The 12765-nt window shown below is 33.9% G+C and overlaps 1 long non-coding RNA gene across 1 annotated transcript; it reads left to right on the plus strand.

The window, feature by feature from the left end:
- Nucleotides 1-72: 72 nt before the first annotated feature.
- Nucleotides 73-12346, plus strand: LOC123697958. The gene is made up of 2 exons (XR_006752320.1): nt 73-1596; nt 11440-12346. It is a non-coding gene; the product is annotated as an uncharacterized LOC123697958 (long non-coding RNA).
- Nucleotides 12347-12765: the final 419 nt, after the last annotated feature.

Consider the following 12765-nt stretch of genomic DNA (forward strand, 5'->3'; position numbering starts at 1 on the left):
AAAAACGACGTGTGGCACTCGGGGACTGCCGCGGTAAAGCTATTGCATGCTATGCCTCCAAGCCACACCTCCGCCCGTCGGAGTGGGGAGCGTGAGGTTTTTTCGTTACGGAATTTCTCGATTCGGTCCCCGCGCTCAAGGCCCGCGATAGAAGCTATGCAATAGCTTAAAAATAGTCTTGCTGACATAAATCCAGTATTTCACAAACTGTTTGACATAATATTATAATGTAAGAATAATTTGTGATGTTTTGATTAGTTGATCACAATGTTTTTGGTACCTTACTGTCAGCCTGTATTATAACAAAGTGCATTTGAAATAATTACCTCTCAACAATTTGTATTCGAAATAATAAGGTTTTATGTTATATTAACTTTTAATTTATAGTTAAGTGACCAGTTTTAAGTCTTTGTATGACTAAATATCAAAAAAGGATAAGCTTTTTTACCAATTAAAAAAGATTATAGATTATTGTGAATCTCATAGACCAATTTTATTGGTCTGTGGTGAATGTTTTCTAAATTTGAAATGCTAATTTTGTTCTTTAAAATTACAATGTTGTTTTGATAGGACATGTTTTTTCATTCATACCTAACAAATTATGCATGAAAATATGAGTCAAGAATTGTTAAATATCTTTAATTATTATTGGTAATTTTATTCGCGACTCGTGGAACTGGTCCTTTGAAAAACTGATAAATAGAGTATTTATATGTAAGGTTTTTTTGTTTGAACAATCATAACATATTTTAATGTTGGCAAAGGAGAATGGCGAAATTGGGCCTAACATAAATAAGGCCTTACAGAAATGATAATAAATTTAAAATTCATTATGTTATTTTTAATAATTCTTGGTAAAATATTGACTTCTGATTCTATGGGAAAACAAATGTTTGAAAAAAAAAGATAATATGTTCACTAACGGCATTGTTATTTAGATTTCTATGACTACCGGTCTTATCAAGCAGAGATTGTCAGTGCTGTCAGGAGTAAAATAGTCGATATATCGATTAAAACGAATGAATATTTATTTTCATTTTTAGTTTTATACAAAATTCAAATGCTTTATGAATCAGAAATATAAGTTGACTGCGTTACATATTTTATTTTTAATTTTTTAGCACGCTATTTATTTAGGTAATCCGTAATTCTATACATTTTTACTCATGGCGGCCGCACTTTGTAAGAATATTTCTGAAATGTAGCTGGCCGCTTCAATTTTAATTACAATGTCATGTTTGTCGTTTGACTTTTGACATTTGATTGAGGTTTTTCGTTACGTTACATTCGACTTTGTGCTTGTGGTTAACTTATTTTCTTCATCTTTATCGACTTTCGCTACGTATTACGGACACTGACGATCTCTGTTATTACTACCAACCAACGCTTGCACACCGGACTTTGATTACCTGCCTTTACGACTCACTACTGCTACCCTACCTGGACACCGACTTTGCATCCGATTTTTCATTTACAATTAATATGAACTGCATCAACTGTGGTATTAATGCTAATCGTAACAATGCTATACGTATGCATTTGTTACAAGATAACGCAATATTATCAATTATACAAGGGTGGGCTGCTCCTCTAACGGTGAGTGGATTAGTATTATCTAAGGTATTTAGTACTAGCTATTGAAATCAAACAAAAATGTAAACACACATTGTTTTATATATATATATATATATATATATATATAAATACCAACTTGGGCACTAAGTTGATCCAGCCCGACTGCCGTGCATTCCTGACTCCACCTTTTCCCCGATATTACTCGACTCCGGTTGCATAGATCTTGCCCGGAGTGGCAACGGCGCAAATATTTGGGCGATGTTGCCAAACGTATTCGTGGAGAAATTGATATACTCAACATTTTTATTGCTAAGATCTCGAACTGAATCGACTCCGTAACGGCCGAAATTCAGAAACCCATAAACATTTGTTGGCTCCGTTTTATATACCAAATCCAAAGTCGTATGTTGATCAGATCCATGTATATTATCAAAATTACAGCTTTATTTGATCCGACAAAACGAAACTGTATATTAAGTAACGTAGATTAATTTTTCGTAAATACTACAGTATTTGTTGGCTCCGTACACAAACATATTATAGTTAGGTATAATGTTCCATACATTGCTAAATCCGCCTAGACTAGACGAACTCGACTCAGTAACGGTTCAAATTTTGAAATGCTCAAACACTTCTTGACTCCGTTTTATATACCAAATCATAAGTCGTATGTTGATCTGTTCCATTTATATGCACTTGCATGACATTGACATTGGGATATGAAATTAGGGCTAACAAAAATCTCCTGAGTTTTATGGAAGTTGAAGAAGTGGAAAACGTTGTGAAACTAAAAATACGGAACCCTAAAAAGATAGATATTTGGACGAACCTTTCGTCATACAGCGACGGTGATAATTCTCAAGTAGTATGCATCCTACAAATAACAACCTACCTCTTGAATCATCAGTAAATATCAAGATAATTATCATAATATTTATTGATGTATAGCGTTCGCCTTTGCCCTGATGCCTTAGATCATTAAGTAATGGATGGAGTACGCTGGCAAATGTTCTAACTAAACTTTCTGCTGATTTTGGTGCGGGGAGGGTAACTCACACTATTGAAACACAATCAAACATTCACAAAAACAGTTTGTGTCACGAAAGTCGTAAAAATTTACGACCTTTTAAGCGACGAGTTTTTAAATTCAACTCTATCACTAAGTTCATAAAGATTAAATTTGTATTTCATTCCAAGATAGTCTCGTGAGAGTGCGGTTCAATATCGCGTTCTAAATTCAACTTTATCTCTTAGAGCATAAAGATTAAATTTGTATTTCTTTACAAGATAGTCTCGTAAATAATGCGGTTCATTATCGCGTTTTAAATTCAACTTTATCTCTTAGATCATAAAGATTAAATTTATATATTTTCTTTCCATGATAGTCTCGTGGGGCCGCATCAATGATCGAGTAAACATGACTCGATTATTTGTCTTGTTCATATCGCTAAACGATACATCGACGATTATTAGAAATTGCATTTAAATAGATATTTACGTAAAAAAAATAAAAAAATACTTACAAATGAAAGATTATTCCATCTTTTTAAATATTTGATGTGTTTGACTTGTTTCTGCAAGACTTGACAGCACAAAACGGAATTTTTAGCGGAGCACTCGCAGACGTCCTTTCGATGTTTTACTAATACGCAGAGTGTTTGTAATCGATTACGCAAGTAGTTTTTATGAAAGCATAAGATTTTTCGATTCGAAAAATCTTATACCTCGGCGAAAGAGGAAGCGCCTGTGAGTGTTATCCATTACTTAATGATCTAAGCCTGATGCTGATATCAATCTGATAAAATAATTAAAATGTTAGATTTAGGTCAAACAAATGACGACTCATATTCCTGCACAAATCATCCATTGCGGAGTAAATATGAGTGTACGCAGATCGCCAACACGTTTAACCAGCAGTGGTGCAGTGGGTACTGCCGGTGGATCGCATCCCGATGTATCGAAGCTAAGTTCGTTTTCTACGATTTCTATGCCAACTACTACTGAAAAATAGTACTCACTTCAGAGCGCTGTAAAACCTTAGCTATTGACGTAATGAAAAAATGTTGTATGTAAAAGTTGTTCCTTGAAAAACAATCTACAAAAATGGTCTGATATCATTTCTTCGTAAAATGATAAAAAACAATTTTATCGAAACATTTAAATAGCTCTAATTTCTGAACATTTTCGCTTATAAATTTTTTATTTATAGTTCTACGACAAAAAGTTACTGGACCAAAGTTGTAGAGAATTTAATTTGCAACAAATAATGGTAACAATTTTTTTTATCAGATAAATATTTTAAGAGATATATCGTAAAAATCATTTCAACCACTATTTTCAAGATGGCGGCCGTGGGACAAGGGTGGCGACCCCACAGACTTGGTTTTAGCTTCACATTGATCCCCCCTACACATCCAAAAAATAAAATTGCGTCCTCTAAAAAACGCAAGGTTAGGCCAAAAAAATGTAACATTTCAATGGACTAAAATGGTCACCTAACACTTTATGCGGATGACACCTGTCTGTTTTATTTTGGTCCCTCTATACATGACATGATAGCGCAAGCACAAAATGATTTAAATAAATAAATGGTTTCAATGCAATCTACTAAAAATAAATATATCTAAATATGTTATACTAGATTTCCACCCGCGGCTTCGCCCGCGTTTGCAAAGGAAAACCCGCATAGTTCCCGTTCCCGTGGGATTTCCGGGATAAAAACTATCCTATGTGTTAATCCAAGTTACCCTCTATATGTGTGCTAAATTTCATTTTAATCGGTTCAGTAGTTTTTACGTGAAAGAGTAACAAACATTCATACATCCATACAAACTTTCGCATTTATAATATTAGTAGGATTAAATTCAAAGCTCATAACAAAATTATTCCACCACACGCTCCACTTAAAATTAACGGTGTTGTATTAGAACATAAAACCCACGAGAAATACCTAGGTTTGCGAATCGACAGCTCTCTAAAATGGAATTATCACATCGACCACCTAAAAAATAAATTATCAGCACTTCTTAGATCTCTGCGTCATATCACTTCTTGCATTCCTCATAAATTACGCCACACCATCTACCACACGTCCTAATGTATTTAATAGAAGTATAGGGGAGTGCTTACAAAAAAATATTAGCGCCACTCCAAATTTTACAAAGTAAAATCATTAAAACTATCTTTAACTATCCCTTTTTAACTTCTACAAATAAAATCTACGACGACACTAAAATAATGAATTTAAAACAATTGTACTTTTATAATACGTGTAATACGTGTTCATCCGCAAAGCGCTACATAAAAACATAAATACAAAATACAAATATTATATTTTCAACATCAAATCGCCACTATCCTAATAGACGAGCTAGCTATCTTGCCCTCCCGAAGATCCGAACAAATTATGGAAGGCGAACGGCAACATACGAGGGAGCACGTTTCTATAACGGATTGCCAAGCAAATTGAAAAGTGTAAAGTTGTAAACTCATTCATTGTATTCAAAAAACAATTAGACCAATGGCTGAGCTCGGTGGGCTCTGATTGGCTCATTTGAATCGGATCAACAAGAGCTAAAACGCAAAAAAGGTGGATTTGTATAAAAAGCACGTAATTATTATTATTACTGATGATGACACTTGTGGCTCCGTTCGGATCCACATACGGACGGTGATGTGGCAATGGATCCACAAATACCAACCGGATCAACAAGTGAAAACGGATCAAATAATTACTAACTATATGGCACGTTTGATCAACATAGTGCCCATGGAGATATCTATATATATATATATATATATATATATATATATATATAAATACCAACTTATAACTTATTAATGGTATTTATATATATATATATATATAAATACCAACCTGGGCACTAAGTTGATCCAGCCCGACTGCCGTGCATTCCTGACTCCACCTTTTCCCCCTTATTACTCGACTCCGGTTGCATAGATCTTGCCCGGAGTGGCAACGGCGCAAATATTTGAGCGATGTTGCCAAACGTATTCGTGGAGAAATTGATATACTCAACATTTTTATTACTAAGATCTCGAACTGAATCGACTCCGTAACGGCCGAAATTCAGAAACCCATAAACACTTGTTGGTTCCGTTTTATATACCAAATCCAAAGTCGTATGTTGATCAGATCCATTTATATTATCAAAATTACAGCTTTATTTGATCCGACACAACGAAACTGTATATTAAGTAACGTAGATTAATTTTTCGTAAACACTACAGTATTTGTTGGCTCCGTACACAAACATATTATAGATAGTTAACCTCCCATACATTACTAAATCCGCCTAGACTAGACAAACTCGACTTCGTAACGGTTCAAATTTTGAAATGCTTAAACACTTTTTGACTCTTGTTTTATATACCAAATCATTAGTCGTATGTTGATCTGTTCCATTTATATGCACTTGCATGATATTGACATGGGGATATGAAATTAGGGCAAGCAAAAAATCTCCTGAGTCTTATGGAAGTTGAAGAAGTCGACCGTAATTCAATTGAAACTTATAGAAAACGTTGTGAAACTAAAAATACGGAACGCTAAAAAGATAGATATTAGGACTAACCTTTCGTCATACAGTGACGGTGATAATTCTCAAGTAGTATGCATCCTACAAATAACAACCTACCTCTTGAATCATCAGTAAATATCAAGATAATTATCATAATATTTATTGACGTGTAGCGTTCGCATTTGCCCTGATTCCGATATCCTGATATCAATCTGATAAAATAATTAAAATGCTAGATTTAGGTCAAACAAATGACGACTCATATTCCTGCACAAATTATCCATTGCGGAGTAAATATGAGTGTACGCAGATCGCCAACACGTTTAATCAGCAGTGGTGCAGTGGGTACTGCTGGTGGATCGCATCCCGACCTATCGAAGCTAAGTTCGTTTTCTACGAGTTCTATGCCAACTGATACTCAAATTACTTACAGAAAACAGAAACAACCGCTAGAACAAGATTGCAGATGTAGTGATGATATGAAGGATATTCGGTCGGAGTTGAGCCGCCGTATTAGTACATTACTTGAAAAATATGTATGCTCAAATGAACAAATAGTAAACAAAATTCATGAAAACATTTCTGAGGTAAAAACACAAATTACCGAAATTAAATCGTCCAACGAACAATCCTTGAATTTAATTCGCCAAAATACGAATCAAATCAATGAAATTAATTAGTCATCAGCATTCAGCATGTATGATAATTACTGCTACTTAATTTCTCAATTAGAATCCCAGATAAACCAGGGTGAGAGTAAAATAAAATCACTGGAATTAAATCTTCAATCAATAAATCAGTCAGCCAACCCATCGGGTTTTACGTCTAAAAATCAACTTCATATAAATTAAAACTTAATCAAGGAACTACGGGACAGAAAGAGCCGCGAAAAAAATTTAATTTTTGCTGGTTTCCCAGAATCGACATCTTATAACTCAGAGGAGAGGAAATCTAAAGACAACTACGAAATTTAAAAAAATTACCTCACTAATAAGTTCAGACCTACCGAAGCTAGTAAAAATATAAAATTATAAATAACCTTAATTCAAACTGTAGTACAGGTTTTGATGGTAATACTACAAAAGCAATTAAATGCATCAAAGAAAAATTAAATCATAGCTTAAGCGACTGTTTTAACCAAGCCATAAGTCAAAGACGTTTTCCGGACTCTTTAGAAATAGCGAAGGTAACTCCTATCTATAAGAGTGGCTCAAAATTTGAACCTGGTAACTATAAGCCAATTTCGGTTTGCCAGTATTGTCAAAAATATTGGACAAGATTTTACACACGAGATTAGAAAAATATTTAGACTCATTTAATTTTATTTCAGTGCGTCAATACGGATTTAAGCCAAAAAGTAACACTCTGTCAGCGACTATGGACCTAACTATTAAAATAAAACAGAACATTGACGCAAACAATATAGTTTTGGGAGTGTTTATTGACCTACAAAAGGCCTTCGATACCGTTTCTCACGAACTTTTAATGTAGAAATTAACATCCATTAACATTAATGGTAAAGCAGAAATCATATTTAAAAAATCGATCACAAATAGTTAAAATAGATAACCACGATAGCATTCCCTTACCAATTACATATGGCATACCACAAGGTTCGATTCTAGGCCCATTGCTTTTTTTTTTAATTTATATTAATAATTTACAAGATTAAAGCTAAAGGTCACCTAACACTTTATGCGGATGACACTTGTCTGTTTTATTTTGGTCCATCTATACATGACATGATAGCGCAAGCACAAAATGAATTAAATAAATGGTTTCAATGCAATCTACTAAAAATAAATATATCTAAATTCAAAGCTCATAACAAAATTATAACCTAGATCTGCGAATCGGCAGCTCCCTGAAATGGAATTATCACATCGACCACCTAAAAAATAAATTATCAGCACTTCTTAGATCTCTGCGTAATATTACTTCTTGCATTCCTCATAAATTACGCCACACCATCTACAACACCTTAGTAAAGCCGCACCTAATGTATTTAATAGAAGTATGGGGGAGTGCTTACAAAAATAAATTAGCGCCACTCCAAATTTTACAAAATAAAATCATTAAAACTAACAGCTATCCTTTTTTAACTTCTACAAATAAAATCGACGACGACACTAAAATAATGAATTAAAAACAATTATACTTTTATAATACGTGTATGTTCATCCGCAAAGTGCTACATAAAAACATAAATACAATTAATATTAAAATCTCAACATCAAATCGCCACTATCCTAATGGACGAGCTAGCTATCTTGCCCTCCTGAAGATCCGAAGAAATTATGGAAGGCGAACAAAAAATCTCCTGAGTTTTATGGAAGTTGAAGAAGTCGACCGTAATTCAATTGAAACTTATAGAAAACGTTGTGAAACTAAAAATTCGGAACCCTAAAAAGATAGATATTTGGACGAACCTTTCGTCATACAGTGACGGTGATAATTCTCAAGTAGTATGCATCCTACAAGTAACAACCTACCTCTAGAATCATCAGTAAATATCAAGATAATTATCATAATATTTATTCGCCTTTGCCCTGACTCTGATATCAATCGAATAAAATAATTAAAATGTAAGATTTAGGTCAAACAAATGACAACTCATATTTCTGCACAAATTATCCATTGCGGAGTAAATATGAGTGTACGCAGATCGCCAACACGTTTAACCAGCAGTGGTGCAGTGGGTATTGCCGGTGGATCGCATCCCGATCTATCGAAGCTAAGTTCGTTTTCTACGAGTTTTACGCCAACTGATACTCAAATTACTTACAGAAAACGGAAACAACCGCTAGAACAAGATTGCAGATGTAGTGATGATATGAAGGATATTCGGTCGGAGTTGAGCCGTATTAGTACATTACTTGAAAAATATGTATGCTCAAATGAACAAATAGTAAACAAAATTCATGAGGTAAAAACACAAATTACCGAAATTAAATCGTCCAACGAACAATCCTTGAATTTAATTCGCCAAAATACGAATCAAATAATTGAAATTAAGTCATCAGCATGTATGATAATTACTGAACAAAACATATTGAAGAGTACTATTTCTCAATTAGAATCCCAGATCAACCCGGGTGAGAGTAAAATAAAATCACTGGAATTTAATCTTCAATCAATAAATCAGTCAGCCAATCCATCGGGTTTTACGTCTAAAAATCAACTTCATATAAATGAACACTTAATCAAGGAACTACGGGACAGAAAGAGCCGCAAAAAAAATGTAATTTTTGCTGGTTTCCCAGAATCGCCATCTTATAACTCAGAGGAGAGGATATCTAAATAAAACTACGAAATTTTAAAAATTATCTCACTAATAAGTTCAGACCTTCGGTAGGTCAGTAAAAATATATAATTATAAATACCTAACCTTAATTCAAACTGTAGTACAGGTCTTGATGGTATTACTACAAAAGCAATTAAATGCATCAAAGAAAAAATCATACCTTAAGCGACTGTTTTAACCAAGCCATAAGTCAAGGACGTTTTCCGGACTCGTTAACGACCGTCCGGTCCGGGTTTTAAAATAGCGATGGTAACTCCTATCTATAAGAGTGGTACAAAATTTGAACCTGGTAACTATAGGCCAATTTCGGTTTTGCCAGTATTGTCAAAAATATTGGAGAAGATTTTACACACGAGATTAGAAAAATATTTAGACTCATTTAATTTTATTTCAGTGCATCAATACGGATTTAAGCCAAAAAGTAACACTCTGTCAGCGACTATGGACCTAACTATTAAAATAAAACAGAACATTGACGAAAACAATAATAATTATAGTTTTGGGAGTGTTTATTGACCTACAAAAGGCCTTCGATACAGTTTCTCACGAACTTTTAATAAAGAAATTAACATCCATTAACATTAATGGTAAAGCACTAGATATGCTGAAATGATATTTAAAAAATCGATAAATATTTCACAAATAGTTAAAATAGATAACCACGATAGCATTCCCTTACCAATTACCTACATGTGGCATACCACAAGGTTCGATTCTAGGCCCATTGCTTTTTTTAATTTATATTAATAATTTACAAGATTTAAAGCTAAATGGTCACCTTACACTTTATGCGGATGACACCTGTCTGTTTTATTTTGGTCCCTCTATACATGACATGATAGCGCAAGCACAAAATGAATTAAATAAATGGTTTCAATGCAATCTACTAAAAATAAATATAATATCTAAATTCAAAGCTCATAACAAAATTATTCCACCACACGCTCCACTTAAAATTAACGGTGTTGTATTAGAACATAAAACCTACGACAAATAACCTAGATTTGCGAATCGGCAGCTCTCTGAAATGGAATTATCACATCGACCACCTAAAAAATAAATTATCAGCACTTCTTAGATCTCTGCGTAATATTACTTCTTGCATTCCTCATAAATTACGCCACACCATCTACAACACGTTAGTAAATCCGCACCTTATGTATTTAATAGAAGTATGGGGGAGTGCTTACAAAAATAAATTAGCGCCACTCCAAATTTTACAAAATAAAATCATTAAAACTATCTTTAACTATCCTTTTTTAACTTCTACAAATAAAATCTACGACGACACTAAAATAATGAATTTAAAACAATTATACTTTTATAATACGTGTATGTTCATCCGCAAAGCGCTACATAAAAACATAAATACAAATATTATAATCTCAACATCAAATCGCCACTATCCTAATAGACGAGCTAGCTATCTTGCCCTCCCGAAGATCCGAACAAATTATGGAAGGCGAACTGCAACATACGTTTCTATAACGGGAATAATTAATGTCTTTAAGACTTCAAATGGCTAAGGCCGCAAGCGACCAATGGCTGAGCTCGGTGGGCTCTGATTGGCTCATTTGAATCGGATCAACAAGAGCTAAAACGCAAAAAAGGTGGATTTGTATAAAAAGCACGTAATTATTATTATTACTGACGATGACACTTGTGGCTCCGTTTGGATCCACATACGGACGGTGGTGTGGCAATGGATCCACAAATACCAACCGGATCAACAAGTGAAAACGGATCAAATAATTACTAACTATATGGCACGTTTGATCAACATAGTGCCCATGGAGATATCTATATATATATACTAGCGGTCCACCCCGGCTTCACCCGTGGTACCTACATGTTTAAACTATCCTATCTCTCAAGTTGGATCGAACTCCACAAGTTGTGCGAATTTTATTATAATCGGTTAAGTGGTTTAGGAGTCCATTGAGGACAAACATTGTGACACGAGATTTATATATATTCACTTTCTTTTGTCCAATTGTAATATTAATTCTTTATTTGTAGATCACTCACTCTGATCACATATTATTTGATGCATGCTGGAAACTTGCAAATGATTCTTTGAGGATTGAAAATCATGAAGATGACAATGCAGTTGGTTTCCTTAGGTTCATATCAAATTAAGCAAGCAAGGTCCTATTATGGTGAGCACATAAGAAACGATGGCAAATATGTTATAGAAGTGTGCCGTGAATCAGACAGCGACATACAGAGAGCACTGTCGACATCAAGTACTACATGGCTTTTAAGAGGTCGCATTCAATCCAGGCATAGAAGTAGTAAAACTTATTTTACTTATATTTTAGTCGACAGTGCTCTCATAGGAAGGGAAGCAATAACAGTCTATTATTGTAATTGTTTAGTAGGAAGAAGAACTGTAGGTTGCTGCTGTCACGTTATGTCCATAATATGGTACCTTAGCTGGGCAAGGTATCAACCAGATTTAATGCCACCAGCACAGTTTCTGGATGATGTGTTAATTGTTTATGATGATAATGATGAATAAACGATTTATGAAAAAACGTGTTTTATTTTATATACTTATAAGTACCTACGGTGTTTTGGTAGGTACTCTAAAAGAATAAAAGTTCGATCCAATATCTCTATTACCTAACTGTTCTTCTGTTACACTATATCTAAATAATATATATTATAGGATATAAACTTACCTCTACTTAGAAAGAAACAAAGCTATTCATTGAACTCGAGCAAACATAACCTCAATTTTAGTGACGTTACATGCTCAATATCTCTGCTATCCCATAGAACAGATCTTTAATTGTTATATTTATAGAATCTGTATATTTTTATCTATTTAACCCCACATAAATCATCAGTGTAACGATCAGGCCCAAAGTCCTATGGGAGTTCGCCATTCTCCTTTTGTACAATAAAATATTTTTGATACAGATTTATGTTGTTTGATTTCGAAAATAGTTTTTATGGTTTGTGTTTTATTTAATGTGTATTGGGGTAATTCTGGATGACGGGGTTTAATTCAATAACGTTAAATTAATACGTAACTAGTGATTGATTAAACAAATATGAATAATATTTGTTTAATCACATCAAACTCATTTATTTTCATGCGACGCCTTCACGATACAATAAAACGATGCTCTAAAGTGGTATTCACAATTTTCCGAATTACTCGACATCCGGAATTCCTCGAATGCACTAAATATTAATTTATTCTAACATGTGCGAATTTTTACCGGTTCTTAGTTTAAGCTAAAGCGAAGTTAGTTAAGCTGCCGTATCTAAGCCGTGCAGCTTGGCCATCACTCTACCGGTCAACAAGTACGTAGGTAGCTGCTTTCTTTACCGACC

Source organism: Colias croceus, chromosome 15, assembly GCF_905220415.1.
Source record: "Colias croceus chromosome 15, ilColCroc2.1".
In the NCBI taxonomy this organism is placed as follows: domain Eukaryota; kingdom Metazoa; phylum Arthropoda; class Insecta; order Lepidoptera; family Pieridae; genus Colias; species Colias croceus.